Source organism: Zingiber officinale, chromosome 2A (genome assembly GCF_018446385.1).
Source record: "Zingiber officinale cultivar Zhangliang chromosome 2A, Zo_v1.1, whole genome shotgun sequence".
NCBI classification, from domain to species: domain Eukaryota; kingdom Viridiplantae; phylum Streptophyta; class Magnoliopsida; order Zingiberales; family Zingiberaceae; genus Zingiber; species Zingiber officinale.
The window spans coordinates 104214922-104235349 of NC_055988.1; the positions used below are offsets into that span (position 1 = coordinate 104214922).

The 20428-nt window shown below is 46.3% G+C and overlaps 2 non-coding genes across 2 annotated transcripts; both read right to left on the reverse strand.

Moving 5' to 3' along the window:
* Nucleotides 1–3248: 3248 nt before the first annotated feature.
* TRNAK-UUU lies at nucleotides 3249–3321 on the reverse strand. The gene has a single exon. It is a non-coding gene; the product is annotated as a tRNA-Lys (tRNA).
* Nucleotides 3322–3523: 202 nt separating this feature from the next.
* Nucleotides 3524–3596, reverse strand: TRNAK-UUU. The gene has a single exon. It is a non-coding gene; the product is annotated as a tRNA-Lys (tRNA).
* Between the last annotated feature and the right edge of the window lie 16832 nt (nucleotides 3597–20428).

Sequence of the window (20428 nt, forward strand, 5' to 3'; positions counted from 1 at the left end):
TCATATTCAGCAATTCAGGGGATTACACAAAAGGAGAAGTGCCAGAAAGAAGAAGGAAACATAAAAGAAAGATATGAACAAAGATCCACAACATAGCCTGATTGACATTTATTTGATAAAGTTCAGAAGGCATTCTTCAAAATACATATTGTCACGCTAGGAGTGTAAGTAGTGCCCACTTCCCTTTCAATCAGCAGGGTCAAGTTGACACTGATAGCTGGATCAATCTGCCCGACTTGCCCACTCCAACTGGGCTCATACTTGGGTCAGTTCTATCTTGATACACTGGATGGAGTGATGTTGCTGGGTGATAATTTCATCTTTTAGCCGACTTTCTTCTTGGAGAAGGGTCAGAGAGTCCTCATGTTTTATCTTTAAATAGGCGATAAAGTGAGCCTGACTCTCTAGATCGGCATGAGCCTTATGCTTCAAGGCCGCCTCAGCTCAGGTCCGGGACTTAGCGGTTAACCAAAGTTCTTCCATCTCTCGACGAAGGGAAGATTAAAGGTCCCTACTCTGTGTCATCTCCAATAAGGCCTCATCCTTCTAGGCAAGTAACTGAGTCAGATGAGTGAGTTGTTGGTGTAAAGATGATATTTCATCAGGATCCAATAGAGATTCCATGGCAGGAAGGAGTACAAGGAAAGTGTAAGGGTATGAGAGGGGTCAACTCTTCTTAAAGAGATAGAAGTGAAGGATTATCATCGGAACACACAAACGACACATAGGAAATGGTATCGCATTCAAGGACACGATGTGTATCCCAAGATCTGGGGATTGATGTAGTGGCACAAACATCCGGGAGATGGTGCAGCATCCAAGAGCATGGTAAATTCTCAAGGGCATGGGGAGAGGAAGCAGTAGTTGATGTCGCGGTAACAAGGCTGAGTGAAACCGGATTCTGGTCTAGTCAGTCGGATCCGGGCCTCCTTCAACTAGACTTAGGGGGAGGCTTGTGATACGATGCATGGTAGTAGGGTCGGGTCAAGGTGACGTGGCAGTCAGAAGTCAAGGTAACATGGTAGTTAGAAGTCAAGGAGACGTGACAGTCAGGAGTTAAGAGGACACGGTAGTTAAAAGTCACGGGGACATGACAGTCAAAAGACAAGGAGGTGAGACAGTTTGTATATGGAGGGGGACCACCTGGGGTTATCTAGGGTATGAAGTCAGAGAGGGGTCTCCCAGTCGAGAAACCAAGGTTGCGGCAAGAAGCATGGTCAGGACCCAACCCGACCTAGCTTTACCGATTAGGGGTTGTTGAGTGAGCCTATGTGAGTACACTTATCACCCTCAGTGGGGTCGGAATCATAAAAACTGACAGAAGGGGTCGACCAGTCTATTCATCAGCACTCAACAGACCAACCAGGGTCGTTTCAATCACATCCGGGCAGGACAGAAGACACTACATGATAACAGGGCAGGGAATCGTAACTACCTGTCAGAGAATATCTACTGTATGTCAAGGAATATTCCAGCGGTTGGGATCATCTGCCCGTAGAGCCCTCCTCTGGTCTATAGGAGTGGGTCATGTGTCCTCCACCACTCGACAAGTCCTGACACTCGACATCCTCTGACAGGGGTCAGTCTCCAGAAGGTATGTATTGTCATATAAAAAGGAATGTTCCCTCCCTTGCACAAGTACGCTCACTCGCACACTTGTCTATTTTTCTACTTCCTTCGTACAATGTTCTTCTGGGGAAAAAGTACCTAACTTGAGCGTCGAAGGGCCTGCTCCGGAGACTTTTTCCCTGGTTCTTGGTCTCTAACGCTCCGTATGTTTGTCTGAGTGTGCGCAGGGGTCTGGTATCGCCGACGTCGGCTCCGTATTTCTTCAGGGTCACGTGGGAACCCCCTCTGGGGTGCTCGTGTGACAGTCTCATCATAGTCTCCTCCCTGTCAACACTCGCGACACTTCATCCGATCTTCGTCTGACTCAGACTCCGGACAAGAACACACTCCTTAAATTGTAAGATTTCTTATAGCAATGTATACATCGACTGAATTTAAGACTACGAACAATGTCAAACAAAGAAGCGCATAGTCAAATCTACTAGAGAAGAATAGATATGAAAGCCAAAGCCTGTAGGATTATTGCAACAAAGTAGCTTAAGAAAAAAGAAAGAGATCCACATAAGCTCATTCCTGTCAAATTACTTGTCCGCCAGAAAGAAGTACAACCGCTAACTTTTCTTCTGAAATGGCCTTCAAACCTCGCTTCCACCACCTTTCTTTTTCCTCTACCGTTCTCGCTTCCACAGTTGAGTCACACTGGCTCAATGGCAGGCAACGGCTGGCCTGATTATTTGAAAGTAACAACAATGGTGAGACCATGATCTTCCTACTATCCAAAGTGAATTGATCCCATAAACAAACATATAAGAAGCATTCACCTGGAGAACCAAGCGAACATCTAATGATCCGAGCAAGCCTCTGATACACAGAAGGCATTAATTTTTATTTTCCGACTCGAAGCATAAAGAAAGCATGAGGAAAAACTCACTTTTATCCTTGTTAGCCAAGTAACATAAAGAAATCTACATTGGGAATAAAGTTATAAACTTCGAGTCCAGGATTCAATTAGTTCAGCATAAAATTGCAAAAAACGCAGGCATAAATGCACACCTATCCAAAATTTAAAAAATCGCGTGGGAATTCCAGAGGCAAAAAATGAAGAATTGCGTTGGAATTCCAGAGGCAAAAATGACAAGAGCATCCATCACAAGAGAACAGAGCCAGTTTCTATGGCTGCAAAAATTTTCTATGTAAGGAATTCTCTATTTGACAGAGCTTGTCTGCCACAGGAATCAATGTTCTATGTGAAACAGTCGATTCTTAGTGTGGGTGAAAATAAATGTTGATCGTAAATACAAATCAGAGCTTCATATGATCTGAATCCTTCTCTCATTTGTTTCTACTGCAAAGTCGGCTGGATCAGCAGCAGCAGCAGCAAGATAAATGAATTCGAATAGCTGTGCCCGTGGTAATTTGTCTCGTTTGCGAGAAATTGCATGCGATAGACGAAGGATTTCTGTTCTCAGTTCTCTTCGGCCGCCTATCCAAACAAAAAACAAAAAATAAAAAATAAAAAATAAAAAACAAAAAACAAAAAACAAAAAACAAACAAAATATGAAATAAAAAAACAAAACAAAATGAAAAACACGCAAAACGAACGAAAAAAAAATCTGCGTATCCTGGTAAAAATGCGTGTAACAAGAAATGAAAGCGGAAAATGTTGTAAAAAAAAAACCGCCGTCTGTGGGAATCGAACCCACGACCACGTGGTTAAAAGCCACGCGCTCTACCAGCTGAGCTAAGACGGCTGATAAATATTATTTGCAATTTTTATTTTCTCAGTTCTCTTTGGCCGCCTATCCAAACAAAAAACTAAAAATAAAAGACAAAAAAAATATGAAAAAAAAAAAAGAAAAAACACGCAAAACGAAAGAAAAAAAAAAATCTGCGTATCCTGGTAAAAATGTGTGTAACAAGAAAAGAAAGCGGAAAATGTTGTATAAAACAAGTCGCCGTCTGTGGGAATCGAACCCACGACCACGTGGTTAAAAGCCACGCGCTCTACCAGCTGAGCTAAGACGGCCGATATCCCTTGTTTATAGATACTTACTACTATACTTAAATTCAAATTTTAGTCGATAGTTGTTTACTACAAAAGGTGTTAGGTCAATTTTTGATAAGTTTAAAATGTCTCGTGTGTTTAGTATTTTCATGTAAAGGGTTATTACATTAGAGTAACATATCCCTTATAATTTATCAGTCTCAATCATATTATGAGACTAAGAATATTGGATCGGTTGGAATGAGCAATATTACTTTTTACTCCAATAGAATAAGAAATTTTATATCCTTAAGCTATCTTCCTCTCTCTCTCATGCATTCTTCTTTTCTCCCACTGTAAAACTAAGTTTTCGCTCCTTCTCTATATTACTTGTAGCTCTTCCTCAATGTCAGTAGACCCTTGAACTAAAGCCTCGATACACTAATATATGATTTTATCTTAACTGGGATATATTTTTCATACTAAATATACTCATGTGGTAGGCCATTGTAGTTATCATAAAGTAACTACTAAAATATATAAAATTATTTTTTTAAAAAAAAATAGTTGTTATAATAATTATAACAGTCCTAAAATTTGGTCAAAATTATATTTAAATTTAGTTAAATCCTTTTTATATTTTTAAAAAGATTTTTTTTAATAATTCAAATAAATAAAAGTATTTTTGCTCATAAAATGATTTGGTAAAATTTACAGTGTTATCGATTGTGCCACTAATAGCTAGTAAGATTTGTTGATAGCTAAGAGTCTCTTACTTGATGCCCCTTACACTCACTACGGCTGTAATACGAGCTAGCATAGTTCGTGAAAACTATAGAGGCTCAAGTCAAACTCGAGCCCGACTTGAAAAAATAAATTAAAAGCCTATGCAAATGGGATTCAAACCGTAGACATTTATAATGACATGCTCAAGTCACAAACTCTTCCTTAACTTATTCCAAATAATAATAATTTTAATTATTAAAATATTAAATTAATTTGGTTTGACAAGGCTTGACAAATTTTCAAGTCAGTGTTAAATGAGCTCGAGTTTGGCTCGGATATTAAAGGAGCCGACTCGAGCTCAGCTCGAGCTAAGTCAAATTCAAGTTTGAGTCGAGCTTTGATCAAGCCGTTTACGAGCAGCTCACGAGTAGCTCGACTCATTTGCACCCCTAACATTCACTCTTATCTAAGAGCCTCTTGCAAGGGAGCATGCTCCTCTACTCATCCTCAACACGCTTAGCAACCTCCTCTTTTTCAAACAAGGTGAGGAAAATGTTAATCTACTTGAGCTTTAGCCCGAGGGCCCATTTATTTATTTATTATATGCAATTGTTTATCCAATTAACCTGAGTAGATTATAAATTTTAACTCCGCCACGGTATGCGAAGGACCCTCTATGATAATGCTCCTGGCATCGACCTTGCCACCCCCTAACATCCTCCTTGGTGTCCTTGCCTCCACCTCCCTCATGCCTTCTTAAATGGAAGCTCAATGTATATATTCTCAAGGTAATTAACTGTTATTACATCTATGAAAATGTGCAGCCCATTTCGATATTTCACTGTGACAATTCAGATCTTTGATTTAGCTGCAGAGACCGAATGCCATTCCACATGCATCCATTTTCATCTGAATCGATATTTGTGGATCATATTCATTTACTTCTGAAAATGACCTCCATAACTCGAATCTCCATATACAACATTGCACGTGTTCAAGCAGCAATTTTTCTTGCTCAAGCATTGACAATGCTTCCAACTCTTTTTCTTTTTTTCCCTGTATTTTGTGGTTCATAAAAGATTCAAAGTATTCTGATTGACTCTTTGATGAACGGTCTCATACAAGTTTAAGTTTCTGTGGTGCCTTGATCAGCCAGTTGCACGCTGCAGAGACTGCTTCCTGCTGAATCTCTCTGTTTCTAGATTTCCAGCGTTGAATATCTTGTGTCTGTTTTGTTTCTTATGGACATCAAAGACCACGCGATAGGATATTGTTCTCGTGCCTCTCTGAAACTTGCACAGGAAGGTTGTTTTTGTGTCTGAAACTTTAATAATTTAGTGAACCATGTAGCTAAGTTATTCAAATTTTTAAGCTGCATACAAGTTTAGTATTTAGGGCGAATTACATTTTACCCACTGAGCTTTACTTTAAATACGAAATGACCCTCGTAATTTTAAAAGTAACAAAAAAGCTCATAAGGCTTGGCTAAAGTAACAAAAAAAAACCTCTTGACTGATAAGCGATAGTAGTCAACCGGTAAAAATAAACAAAAGACATATATACTCTTGCGTTTCAGCGGGAGAAAAAAGTAAAAAATTACCTAAAGCAACTGAAAATTAACTAAAGTAAAAAAATTACTGCAGCTTAAGAGAGTCATTCCACTGATCGATTATGTAAACCCTAAATCCACAAAGTCAAAATATCTTTGATTACAAATTCTTTACCGAAATATAATCGCTTACTCTTTACAGTGAAAGAAACAAAATGTGGGAAAGAGGAGTCTGGTTGGGAGCATACGACGAGGAGAACGGCTGGTTGTGGTTTGGAGCATAAGATGAGGAGAACGGATTTTTGCAATAGATACATTTCGGTAAGAAATTTATAATCAAAGATATTCTGGCTTTGTAGGTTTAGGGTTACATAATAGATCAATGGAATGACTCTCTCAAGTTGCAGTAATTTATTTTAGTTAATTTTCAGCTGCTTAAGATAATTTTTTACTTTTTTCCTTGCTAAAATGTAAGGGTATATATGTCTTTTTCTTATCTTTGCCGGTTGACTACTATCGCCGATTAGTCAAGTAACTTTTTGTTAGTTTAGCCAAATTTCAAGGACTTTTTTATTACTTTTGAAACCACAAAAGTCGTTTTATACTTTAACCAAATCTCAAGGGGTAAAATGTAATTCGCCCTAATATTTATCGATATGTATTTCTATTTTTTATTATATCCCTTCTTCCTGTGCTCCATAAAATAGCGGACTCCAATAGACTGTGACTGTCAAAAATCTATAGTGCAATGAAATGTTTCTAAAGTGCCCCAATTTTAATATCCTAATCCATGTATTGATGCCTAAGGCCATCAATAAGTTTTGACCAATCAAATAGGAACTTTGGGAATCAGATACCTTTGCAATCGAATAACGTGCCTCAACCATTTGTAAATACTTTTTTTCTTTTTTTCTTCTTCTTCTTTTTACCTGAATTAGTTTAGATATCAGATCAGTTCACTGATTTGGCCTGAGTGATCTTCGTTTGTCCTGTTCATAGTTGTGATATGAGCAGGGCAGGGCATATATGCCACGAGCATGGTGATAAGATAAAGAGAATAAGGAGTAGAAGTTATGGACCTTCGTTTCTGAGCTTGAGATCTTTGCCATACTTGACAAATTTGGATCACATTCGAGCATCTGATCCTCTTTGATAGAAGATGGATCATGGGATGAGAATTTCATTTCTTATCAATGATATTGTACTGGATAATCATGCCCGAACTCTGGTCCTCTCGTTTAGAGTTGGTAGCGGGGGAGTCATGCTTGTGTTAGACAATTTTATTAGGGATTACAGTCTAAACTGAAATTACAATCGGAACAACTCAGATTTATTTGGTGAAATGACTTGAGTTGATAATCTCAAATTGTCAATCTGGGTTGAAAAGACCGAGCTATTGGGATATCGATGGCCGACTAACTACCGTGTGCTCCTGAGTGCCTGCTTCCCGAACCTAAGTGGGAAGCGGTCGAGTGCTCAATCTAGATGAGTCCCTAAGTACTCCCGAGTTACGCTGAGTGCACTCGTTGCCCAACTACCAAGTCAGTCGAGTCTGAGTGGGTTGTTGTTGCTTGTGCACTAAGTCAGGAGAGCAATGCTGAGTTAGGAGCCGCATGCCCAATTGTCGAGTACCGCATGAGCCCGAGTGGGCCATGGATCGTTTATTTTCTAGGATACAATAACAGATCTACAATCGCAACCCAACATTAGTTATTTGTGGCGAAATGAGCAAGTCTCCGAGTGATATTACAGGATTGTCAAGTGGAATGCTTGACCGAGGGGAAGCAAAGGTGGAAGGTGGTTGCATCCTCCTTGTATAAGAACTTAGACTCATAACATCATTTAATAGTCATTTACTGTCTTTACTTGGCGTAGCACAGACGGTGGGCGCATGATATCTCTGGCGTAATGGTCAGGAGTCGATTCTCAGGAACTGACGACCTGGGGTTTACCCCGCCATGCGCCTATGGCCTGTGTACCTGCATGAACCTCCCTCCATATCCGTGGGGCCGGCACTAGGAGGGCCGCTAAGGTAGCGGATCTACCATTTTGAAAGGTCAAAACACAAGTTAATTCGCTTGAAAAAATTTTACCCTGGTTTAGCATTTGACGTGCACAAGTAATACTCACACATAAGTCATCTTTGATTTAATAGAATACTAGCACTGGATTTACATCCCTCTGAATGCGTGCGTGAGAGTCTTTCCCAATATATATGTTCACAATATTAATACTTGTGGCACATTATAAATCACAATGGAATGTCCTTATTTTCTACCTCTTTTCTATTTACTATCACACAATTAATGCGGGGTGAGTATGGGTGCCCAAATTAGAGATCAAGCTATTTGCAATAGATAAGTGACCATTCTTGCAATTTGTGGTTTCTTCAGTTGAAAGCAAGCATCCTTTTCGAAAGCGATCAAGATAAGATAATAGAACAAAGCTTAGCATTCATGTAGGAGCAACCGCGAAGTCAAATAGTGACATGTTTCGTCTCTTAATTGAAAACTTAGTCATGATTTTTTCAACACACTTGTAAAAATGGAATAGCTAGTTGTTGGGATAGACAGTGACACCGTTGCTTATGGTCAAGCTAAGCTATACCAAACTGATTGAGTTCCCCGATCGCGGTTGAATCTTCTATTTCCTTTTCTATGGTTGGGGGTGATTGGCGAGGAGGCCGCTTCGACACCACCAATTAGAACTCTCATGTCAACCGCAATCCTTTTTCGAAAACAAGTATTATGTTTCTATAGAATTTTACGCAAGTCTACTCTTCTACAATAATTGGATGTAGGGGAACTTCATTAAAATAAACAAAGGAGACAAAGTTTTGTAATAGGGAGAACAAAAGTATACAACTCATGCACACTCATAAAATTTCTTCTTCTTTTTAATTATTATAATAAATTGTTATAATATATCTTTATGTCCTTTAACACCTAATTAAATAATTAATTGCCCAATTTTAAAGATATTGACGAAAACATTACATCACTTTGTTTAACTAATAGGTTTATAGGTTTGTAGGTTTATGTTACCATCACAAAGAAATCAAAGAGAGAAGGAAAATAAATAACAAAAAGTACCTTTCTTTGTGTCTTTTTCTTGTTAGAAATGTCAAACACATGAGTTTGCAAATTTTCTCCTAAGAAAAATAATTAATATCCGCTTAACACGTTTTATATTATTATAACCTCCATGACAATAGGATCCTCACAAGAATAATAAAAAAAATCGTAAATTTGTGTGATAATAATAATTCTAATACTAAAACAATAGGATCCTCATGTTTAATTGTGCTAGCTAATGAACATAAATACTCTAACTCAATATCAAGAGCCGTGACATAATCAGGGGTGTAGCCGCCTTGTGGAGAGGAGTGTGACCGACCCTTTTATTTTTATTTTTTTAATTAATAGTATATATTTAAAAAATCCCTCACTCCGATTTTGACCATTCTATTCATCCTCATTTGTCGTCAAAAATTATTTAGCAAATCCTCGACTTAAGTAATCAAATGGTAGTTTACGAGGAAATATCACAACTTAGAATGTTAAATATAGAATTTTAAATATATATAATAATAAATGGATAAATTAAATATAGAATATGAAATGAGGGTATTAAATTAAAATTGGATTGAGTTCGAACTAAATCCAACAGGTAGACGTGGAGATAATGATTATGTTGGTTCAAATTGAGATTGATTTGAAGTTGAATTTGGTTAAATTATGACCGAGTCAAATTTCAAATTTAAACAAATTTGATCGGTTTAAAATAAATTATGATATTTTTGAGAAATTTTTTTTTTCATTTTTATCTTCGTTTTCTCCCTACGTGATCCTGTCCGAACGCTGAGTCGATGGACGTTGGGCACGTGGCGCTCTTCCAACTGATGATGTGGATCTCTGACCGGCCGTATGGATCTCTGGCGAACCTGTAAGGAAGTCAAGCCGGGAAGGGGTTCCCGGCGACGACCCTCCGACGCTCAAGTCAAGCAAGAGGAAAATGATGAAGTGGCTCTAAAGATGAGAGATCGCGTCCCTCCGGTGAAGTTTGTGGGCTCTTATATAGAGCCCTAGGGAGGCTTGTGCACACCTGTCGAGGCGTACACGTGTCTTTTACCATACCTCAGTATGGGCTTACCAGAGGAGCATGCCTGACACCATACTGCTACAGTCCGATCACCTCTCTGATGGGACAGCAGAACCTTCCGTCGTATGATTATGTGTATGACTTGGTCGTCGAACATGCCTATTGTCAGAAGATGTTCCCCAATGTCCCCTTGTCCTTGTCTCTTTTTTCCCCGAGTCGAGTGTCCATCCGCTCAGCAGGCATTGGCCCGACCGGACATAGGTATCGGCCCGACCGGGAAGATTTCACTCCATCGCGTGCTCGGCTTAGACTGTTCCTTCACAGCATTGCTTCTTTATGCCTCGGCCGAGCGGACTACCCGCTCGGCCCGGCGACCCTGTTCACCATGAGCGTCGGAAACCCGACTCCCCGTCGGGTTGTCTTTGATTCCGCCCGGACCCGTTCGGCCGATCGACTCAACCCTTCTCCAATCGGATGGACCTCATGTTGACCATTTTGACTTTTGACCTCCACGTGTCATTGGCTCCCCCACAAAGGGGGTCCCCTGTCCATACTGTCGGATCACTTGCCACCCCTTCAAGTCTAGTCGAAGGAGGTGATTAGTCTGACTGACTGGACCGCCAGTCACGCCGAGCGGCGTCTCTGTGAAACTATCCTCCGCTCGACCCCCACGGGGGTAGCTATGACCTTAGTCAATGCCAACATTCCTCGGATCTCTTCGAAATTTGCGCCAATCTTCGACATTAAGGTCGGGCATGCGCTCTGTGCCTCGTGAAGGCGCTCATTAAATGCACTCCAGTGGCCGAATGCCACGTGGCGCTGCTGCCGTCATCGTACGGCGGCGGCGTCGCGGGCGACGAGACCGAGGCGGTTTAAAATGGACGGCCCGATGCGTGCTTCGGTTCCCATGACCTACATCCGACGGTGGAGGCCGCTCGGGCTCAACCCTATAAAGCCTTCGCCTTCTCCCCCTCCTCGCCGCATCTGTGCCTTCTCGTGCTCCACAGCTTCCTCTGGCGTTTCAGACTTCCGGCGATCCCGCTTTTCCGTTTCCGGTGATCTCCAGCCTCCTCCTTTCGATCCTCAGCTTCTTTGTAAGGTCCTTACCCCTTCTCTGTTATCTTCATGTTTTTTGTCGAGTTCTCGCTCTCTGGTTGCTATATTGTTTGTCGTCTTCTTCTTTCTATTATTTGCCTCTCCTCGCCTTTTGTGGTTTCGCCCGTTCGGACAATGACCAGTTCCTCTCAGCCTCAATACCCAGCCCTCGGCCCGTGGTATACCACCATGGAGTCTCACTTCGATCGGCGCGACGCCGATATTCTGATGGACAATTTTGACATCCCTTCTGATTTTGAACTTATCTTACCCTCCCCCTCCTCTCGGCAACACAAACCGCCGTGCGGAGCTTTCTGTGTTTTCCGTGACCAGTTCATAGCCGGTCTGCGCTTTCCAATCCATCCCTTTATCGTAGAAGTGTGTAATTTTTTCGGCATTCCGCTCGGAAGCTTAGTCCCTAACACCTTCCGCCTTCTATGTGGCGTTGTTGTCTTGTTCAAAATCCACAACATTCCCCTCCGACCGGAGGTCTTCTATTATTTTTATTATCCTAAACAATCCGAGCTGGGTACTTACATGTTCCAGGCTCGGCCCGGTCTAGTCTTCTTTAATAAACTGCCCTCTTCCAATAAACATTGGAAAGAGTACTACTTATATCTTCGTTTTCTCGAACGGGCCTCCTTCCAAACCCAGTGGCAGGTTGGAACTCTAATCTCCCCTGAGCTAAAGAGGTTCAAGACCCGACCGGACTATCTTCACGCTGCCAACATGCTAGTCGGTCTGAAGTTTGACATCAACAAGTTCTTACCTGAAGGGGTGATGTACATATTTGGCCTGAGTCCGATCCGGACTCCCCTCCCGAGCGGCTTCGGTAAGAATTTTACTTGTACATTCGCCTTAATTGCTAACTGATTTTCTCCTTTTTCCTTTGCAGCGGACATTGTCATGGAGTCCGTGATGGCCGGGATTTTGAAGAGGAAAGCGGCGGTGCTCGAGGCCGCAGTTGCCAAGGAGATGGAGTTGCTCGGCATTGAGCCGGTCGGCTCACACGAAGGGGAGAGCGGGACTCACGAGGAGTCGGCCGCTCAAGCCTCTCCCCGGGATGTGGCAAGAGGCGCCACCCCCAGCAGGGGACCAACAGTTCAGGAGGAAGGCTCCGCTCAGGAGGAAGAACGCCCTCCCCAACAAAAGAAGCGCCGAATGGAGACACCCCTTCGATCGATCACTTCCACGGTCCAGCCGTCCGAACGGACCACTGCCGATTCTCGCGGCAAAGCCCCAGCGGTGGAGGCGATCTCGTCCGATCGGACCCCGTCCCAACTGGACGCGTCCGCGGACCCCCTCGAGGCCATACCTGTCAGCGCCCTTCCACCCTCTCCCTGCCGAGTCCAGCGCTCGACCATTTTATCCCAGTTTTCTGCACCGGCCTCAGATCCTTCCCCAGCTTCCGCTCAAACAACGCCCTGTCGGCGCCGTACCATCAGGGTCTCCCTACATCTCCCCACCGAAGAGTTGATGCCCGAGTCCGATCGGCCAACCGCGCCTAGCCGAGATGTGGGCCAACGCTCGGGCGCGTGTCGCGATGATTCCACTCGGCAATCTGGCCAATAGCCACATGCAGCAGGCCACTGGGGTAAGTGTGTTTTCTTCCGAAGTTTTTTATGCCGTAATTCCGATCGGCTATTAATGATTTTATTTATGTCAGAAATGGGTAGAGGAGATCGCTGTCTCCAATCGTCTAGCCATGGTGGACGAAGAATTAAAGAGGCTAAGGAGTTCGGGCGGCGCACCCTCCCAGGGTCCTTCATACGCCGAGCTATAGAAAGAGCTCAAGAAGACCCAAGATCTGTTGGCGGCTGAGCAAAAGAAGACGACTGATCAGACCTATACTCTGGGAGAACTTGAGAGACAAGTGAAGATGCTCGATCGGAAGATAAGTCTTGCCACAGATCGGAAGAAGACGGCCATCGCCGACCTGGAGAAGAAAAACGTCGAGGCGCGGGGCCTGGAGCAACGGGTTAAGGAACTGATGGATCAGCTGGTCGGCGAGAAGGCGGCCCGATCGGATGAGGTGGTGAAGTTTGAGGCTGCCTTGCAAGAACACCAGGCAGCCGCCGATGCTTCCCGAGCGGCCCTCAAGGAATACTAGGAGGCTGAGCCAGGCCGGGTCGCCGCCTTGAGGCTAAATTACATCCGTTCGGCCGAATTCTCGGAGAAAGTTTGCGAACGGATGTACAATGCCTTTGAGCTTGCCCTCACCGCCACGACGGACTATCTGAAGTCCAAGGGTCAGCTCCCTGACTCCGCCAGCATCCCGGCCCAAGACTATGCGGCGCTCCTTAGCACCATCCCTAAGGACCTTTATGATTTTCTGGAAGAGAAGTCTTTATGTAATTTGGCCGTTCGGCCAAAAGTTTCCTTTTTTGTAATTCGGCTGCTCGGCCTTGATTTCTCTAATTTCAATGGAAAATTTATCTTTGTGCAACTTCGTTTCTACTTTGCATGCTTGTGGGTGATTGGTCGGGGCCTATGACACACAACTTGGCCAACTAGGCCTCCCGAGTGGGCGTAGGTGACATACGACTTGTCACTACTTTTCCTTGCCGCTTATCTTCAAGCGTCTTTCGTTCCGGCCGGAGGGTTTATAGTCGCCAGTACGGCTCTCGATATTTAACGTCGGAGCTCGACGGTCTTCCGGCCGGAGGGTTTATAGTCGCCGGTTCGACTCTCGATATTTAACGTCGGAGCTCGACGGTCTTCCGGCCGGAGGGTTTATAGTCGCCGGTTCGACTCTCGATATTTAACGTCGGAGCTCGACGGTCTTCCGGCCGGAGGGTTTATAGTCGTCGGTTCGACTCTCGATATTTAACGTCGGAGCACGACGGTCTTCCGGCCGGAGGGTTTATAGTCGCCGGTTCGACTCTCGATATTTGACGTCGGAGCTCGGCGGTCTTCCGGCCGGAGGGTTTATAGTCGCTGGTTCGACTCTCGATATTTAATGTCGGAGCTTGATGGTCTTCTGGCCGGAGGGTTTATAGTTGCCGGTTCGACTCTCGATATTTAACGTCGGAGCTCGACGGTCTTCCGGCCGGAGGGTTTATAGTCGCCGGTTCGACTCTCGATATTTAACGTCGGAGCTCGACGGTCTTCCGGCCGGAGGGTTTATAGTCACCGGTTCGACTCTCGATATTTAACGTCAGAGCTCGACGGTCTTCCGGCCGGAGGGTTTATAGTCGCCGGTTCGACTCTCGATATTTAACGTCAGAGCTCGACGGTCTTTCAGCCAGAGGGTTTATAGTCACCGGTTCGACTCTCGATATTTAAAGTCGGAGCTCGACGGTCTTCCGGTCGGAGGGTTTATAATCGCTGGTACGACTCTCGATATTTAACGTCGGAGCTCGACGGTCTTCCGGCCGGAGGGTTTATAGTCACCAGTACGACTCTCGATATTTAACGTCGGAGCTCGACGGTCTTCCGATTCGGCTAACGATGCCCTATACTTGCGCTAATTTTTTGATTTTTTACTCCTGCACTTCAAGTATACAGCCGAACGGAAAGTATACAGTATACATTACATTGGCGCACCTTTCACCCCGCCTGGTAAGGCTGGAGGTGGTTCGCGCTCCATGGTCGATCCAATTGTCTTCCGTCTTCATCCTCCAAATATTACGCACCCGAGCGGAGCTTTTCGATGACTTTGAAGGGGCCCGCCCAAGGAGCCTCCAGCTTGCCAACGTCCCCGACCGGCTTTACTTTCTTCCACACTAGGTCGCCGACCTGGAATGCTCTAGGGATCACGCGCCGGTTGTAGTTCTGCTTCATTCTCTGCCGGTACGCCATCAGCCGGACGGACGCCTTGGCTCGCTCTTTGTCGATCAGGTCCAACTCCATCTTCCTCCGCTCGGCATTGTCATCATCATAGTTCTGGATCCGGACGGACTCTACGCCGACTTCAATTGGGATAACTGCTTCGCCGCCGTACACCAAATGGAATGGTGTGACGCTCGTTCCCTCCTTTGGGGTCGTGCGGATTGCCCATAGGACGCCCGACAGCTCGTCCACCCAGCTTTCTCCTGTGTGATTAAGTCGAGCCTGAAGAATTCTAAGGATTTCTCGGTTGGTTACTTCAGCTTGGCCGTTGCTCTAGGGATACGCCACGGAAGTAAAGTGTTGTTCGATGCCATAACTTTTGCACCATTCTTCGAGCTGCTTCTCGGCGAACTATCGCCCGTTATCAGATATGAGCCGGCGAGGAATGCCGAACCGACAAATTATATGCTGCCAGATAAACCTTTTAACCATCTGCTCGGTGATCTTGGCTAGTGGCTCAGCCTCCACCCATTTGGAAAAGTAATCGACCGCCACTAGAAGAAACTTTCGCTGACCGGTCGCCATAGGGAACGGACCTACGATATCCATTCCCCACTGATCGAACGGACAGGACACAGTAGATGCTTTCATCTCCTCCGCCGGTCGGTGGGAGACGTTGTGGTACCGGTCCGAGCGGCGTCTGCTTGCAGGGTTGGCCAGAAGTACCCGACCAGCAGGATCTTCCTAGCCAGCGATCGCCCGCCCGGATGTCCTCCGCACGATCCTTGGTGCACTTCCTCGAGGATGTACTCCGCGTCCTCTGAGCTCACACACTTCAAAAGTGGGCGGGAGAAAGCCTTCTTGTAGAGTTGGTCTCCAACAAGTGTGAACCGACCGGCTCTCCTCCTCAATAGCTGAGCTTCATCCCGATTAGACGGTGTCGCACCCGAGCGCAGAAACTCTATGATGGTTGTCCTCCAATCACTCGGGAATGCGAGGCCCTCCATCCGGTCAATGTGCGCCACCAAGGATACTTGCTCAATTGGCTACTGGATGATGACCGGTGATATTGAACTTGCAAGCTTGGCTAACTCATCTGCCGCCTGGTTCTCTGTTCGGGGTATCTTCTGGATAACGACTTCTCTGAAGTGGGCCTTGAGCTTTTCGAAGGCCTCAGCGTAGAGCTTGAGCCGAGCGTTGTTAATCTCAAAAGTGCCCGAGTGCTGCTGGGCTGCCTGCAAGCCGGCTATGACGGCCTCATACTCCGCTTCATTATTTGTGGCTTTGTAGTCCAGCCGGACGGATAGGTGCATCTGTTCTTCTTGGGGGGAGAATAATAACACACCAATTCCGCTCTCGCGCCGAGTGGACGATCCATCCACAAATATTTTCTAGATAGCTTCGTGTTCAGGATTTTGCACTTCGGTAACAAAATCTGCTAAGGACTGCGCCTTTATCGCCGAACGGGGTTGATACTGAATGTCAAATTCACTAAACTCTGTTGTCCATTTGATGAGCCGTCCGAACGCTTCTGGATTCAGCAGCACTCTTCCCAATGGGCTATTTGTCCGGACGATGATTGTATGTGCCAGGAAATAAGGTCGAAGTCTCCGAGCGGCGAGAACCAAAGCAAAAGCTAGCTTCTCGAGCCCAGTGTAGCGAGATTCAGCATCTTTTAGAATATGGCTCAAGAAGTACACGGGTTGTTCTTCACCGCTCGTCCTCACTAATGCTGAGCCTACTACCCGCTCGGTTAAAGATAAATAAATATAGAGCGGCTCACCTACAACTGGCTTGGCTAACACGGGCAAGGAGTTCAGGTACGTCTTCAACTCCTCAAACGCCCGATCACATTTCTCGTCCCAATGAAACTTAGTAGCTTTGCGTAGGATCTTGAAAAATGGGAGACTCCGGTCGGCAGTCTTAGAGATGAATCTTGACAATGCAGTTATCCGCCCGGTCAGGCGCTGTACTTCCCTCAGATTTCTTGGGGGCGCCATATCTTGCAACGCTTTTACCTTGCTGGGATTTGTCTCTATGCCCCGCTCGGTCACTATATAGCCCAAGAAACGCCCGCCTTTTGCTCCGAACAAACATTTTTGAGGGTTGAGCTTGACTCCGTACTTCCTCAGCGTTTGGAAGGTCTCCTCTATGTTCGTAAAAAGATCAGCCGCTCGGACAAACTTGATGAGAATATCATCCATGTACACTTCTAAATTGCGTCCGATCTGCTCCTTGAATACCTTGTTCATTAAGCGCTGGTAGGTTGCTCCCGCGTTCTTTAGTCCGAACGGCATTACATTGTAACAGTAAGTGTCGTCGGTTGTGACGAAGCTGACCTTCTCTTGATCTTCTCGGGCGAGCGGCACCTGATGGTAGCCCTGATAGGCGTCTAGCATGCATATCAGCTCGCACCCCGCTGTGGAGTCCACCAGTTGATCAATCCGGGGCAGAGGGTAGAAATCCTTTGGGCATGCTTTGTTGAGATCCCGGAAATCGATGCAAACCCTCCACTTGTTGCCCGGCTTGGAGACTAGCACTACATTTGCGAGCCAGCTCGGGAACTGAACCTCCCTTATATGGCCGGCCTCCAGGAGCTTCTCGACCTCTGTCCGGATGATGGCGTTTTGTTCGGCGCTAAAGTCCCTCTTCCTTTGCTTCACCGGCCGAGCGTCCAGTCGGACGTGAAGCTCATGTTGTGCTACACTTGGCGAAATTCCCGGCAGCTCATGCGTCGACCAAATGAAGACGTCGCAGTTTCTTTGGAGATATTTGATCACCTCCTTTTTCTGGCTTGCCTCCAGATTGGTCGCAATGAATGTGGTGGCCCCCGATCGGGTCGGGTGGATCTGCACCTCCTCTTTTTCTTCATAAACCAAAGAGGGTGGTTTTTCAGTTATGGCGTTCACCTCGATCCGTGGCGTCTGTAGGACCATTGGGCCGGCTAGAAAGGGGGTTGAATAGCCCTACAAGAATCAAAACGCAAAACACCCTTCTCGAACTCTTAAACTAACACTTGCATAAAATAAGAGAAATAAATAAAAGCAGAAAAGTAAAAGGCACACCGAGATTTACTTGGTTACAACCGGGAAGGTTGTTAATCCAAGAAAGCGTAGCACTAGTATCTCCTTCAGGCGGAGAAGCCTTTTACAGCAATGAAGCGCACAACAGAAGCTAAAAACAGAAAAGCATACAAGTGTAGAAAGAATGCTTGAGTTCTCAGTTGAATTAAAGCTTCTGGACCAAGGCTATATTTATAGCCTTGGTCGGGGTGCCTGGAAGGGTTCCGGACGCCCCGGACTGCTCCGGGCGCCCCGGAGCCCAAAGTCAACAGTTGTTAACTTTTTTGTCCGGGACATCTTCTCTGGTTTAGTCCTGCCTCGGTCCGGTTCTTTTCCTCCGGATCCGCTCACTTGGGTGATCTCTGCCATCCGGAAAAGGGCTCACCCGAACCCAACTTCTGGTCTTCTCGAGCGTGCTTCCCTCACGCTTCTCGTCCCTCGGAATTGCCGCGTGTTTCATTCTCGTCCGCCAGCGTACTCATCCGCAGTCTTCGTCCCTCGGTCGTTGACCTTCTCGCTAGCTGTGTCTCTTGCTCCCCGAGCAATCTTTCGCTCCGGCTTTCGTCCCTCGGAACCACCGCGCGCTTCCTTCTCGTCCGCCGGTGTACTCTTCCGCAGCACCTCGTCCCTCGGACTGCCATCCTTCTCGCTAGCTGCGTCTTCCACTCGACTACCTGTGTTCCTAAGCTCCTGCACACTTAGACACAAGGTTAAATACACACAGGACCTAACTTAACTTGTTGTTCACACCAAAACAACCTTGGGGTTCCAACAGCGTCTTCCGCGCGGAATTAGCTTCGGCTTGGACCACTTCGACGTAGCATCGCCGAGCCGCCAGCTGGTCTCCTCGCACTTCTCCAACTTTATCTTCAACCGGGAACTTAATTTTTTGGTAGAAGGTGGAGACGGCCGCTCGGAACTCACTGAGCGCTGGTCTCCCCAGGATAACATTGTATGCTGAGGGAGAGTCGACCACGACGAAGTTGGCAGTCCGCGTCCTTCTGAGCGGCTCTTCTCCCAACGAAATAGCTAGTTGGACCTGTCCGACCGGTAAAACTTCATTGCCCGTAAACCCGTAGAGGGGGGTTGTCATGGGCAGCAACTCAACTCGATCAATTTGCAGTTGGTCGAAAGCCTTTTTAAATATAATGTTGACCGAGCTGCCTGTATCGATGAAAATGCGGTGAATAGTATAGTTAGCTATTACCACTTTGATGATGAGAGTGTCGTCATGTGGCACTTCGACTCCCTCAAGGTCCCTGGTCCCGAAGCTGATTTCGGGCCCGCTCGCCCGTTCTTGACTGCAGCCAACCGCATGGATCCTGAGCTGCCTGACACTCGCCTTCCTCGCTCTATTGGAGTCGCCTCCGGTCGGTTCACTCGAGATGATGTTGATTTCGCCCCGGGACGTGTTGCTTCTATTTTCTTCCTCCCGGGCGGACGGCCTAGGTCGCTCCTTAGATACCCGGGGATTGTCCTCGTGCCCCTGAGGATGATACCGCTCGGGAGACTTTCTAGATATCCTCTGATCGACTTCATGGTGTCGCTGTCACCTGTCGGATGATGGCGATCGACGACGACCACTCCGGGGAGCGGGGTGGGCGATCAGGGGAAGGCTTCGGCAATCTCGTATGTTATGCGTGTCAGTCCGGTGGAACGAGCAAAACATGGGGGTCCATACCTTCTTTTTTGTTTTGGGTCGCTCGGCGGTACCTCTTGGACGGCGTAGGACCTTGCGTGGTGAGGGCGGACTGCTTTGGCTCGCGGTCCTCTGGGCGGCTGGTGACCAGTGAGCGGCTTCTGCTCGGCAGGGGCTAGTCGCTCACTTGGAGCTTCTTTTCTTCGGGCTGCCTGTGCTTCCTCCACGTTAATGTACTCATTGGCCCGGTGTAACATATGATCATAGTCTCAGGGCAGCTTTCGAATAAGTGAACGGAAGAAGTCACCGTCCACGAGGCCTTGCGTGAACGCATTCATCATTGTTTCTGAGGTGGCCATTAGAATATCCATGGCCACCCGGTTGAATCGTTGGATGTAAGCTCGGAGCTACTCCCTGGGCTCTTGCTTGATGGCAAATAGACTAACACTGGTCTTCTGGTAACGCCGACTGCTCGCAAAATGATGGAGAAAAGCAATGCGGAACTCTTTAAAGCTGGTGATGGATCCGTCCGGCAGCCTCCGGAACCATCGTTGCGCCGATCCCGAGAGGATGGTAAGGAACACCCGACATTTCACTCCATCTGTGTATTGATGTAGTGTAGCTGTGTTGTCGAACTTTCCTAGATGGTAGTCCGGGTCGGTGGTTCCGTTGTATTCCTCGATCGCCGGGGGCACATAATGCTTGGGCAGAGGGTCCCGTAGGATGACCTCTGAAAACTGTCGGTTGATCCGCTCGGGGGATGCGTCCGTTCGGGGAGCCTTGCCTTTTCTGTAGTCTCGCCTGGGTGCCTCGTTGGATGAAGATCCTCGATCAAGGTTAGCTGGTGCGACTTCAGGAGGCGTACGGAATAGGGCCCGATGAAATGGAACCGGGACAGGCGGTGCTTCCGCTCGGCCTCCTGACGCTGACG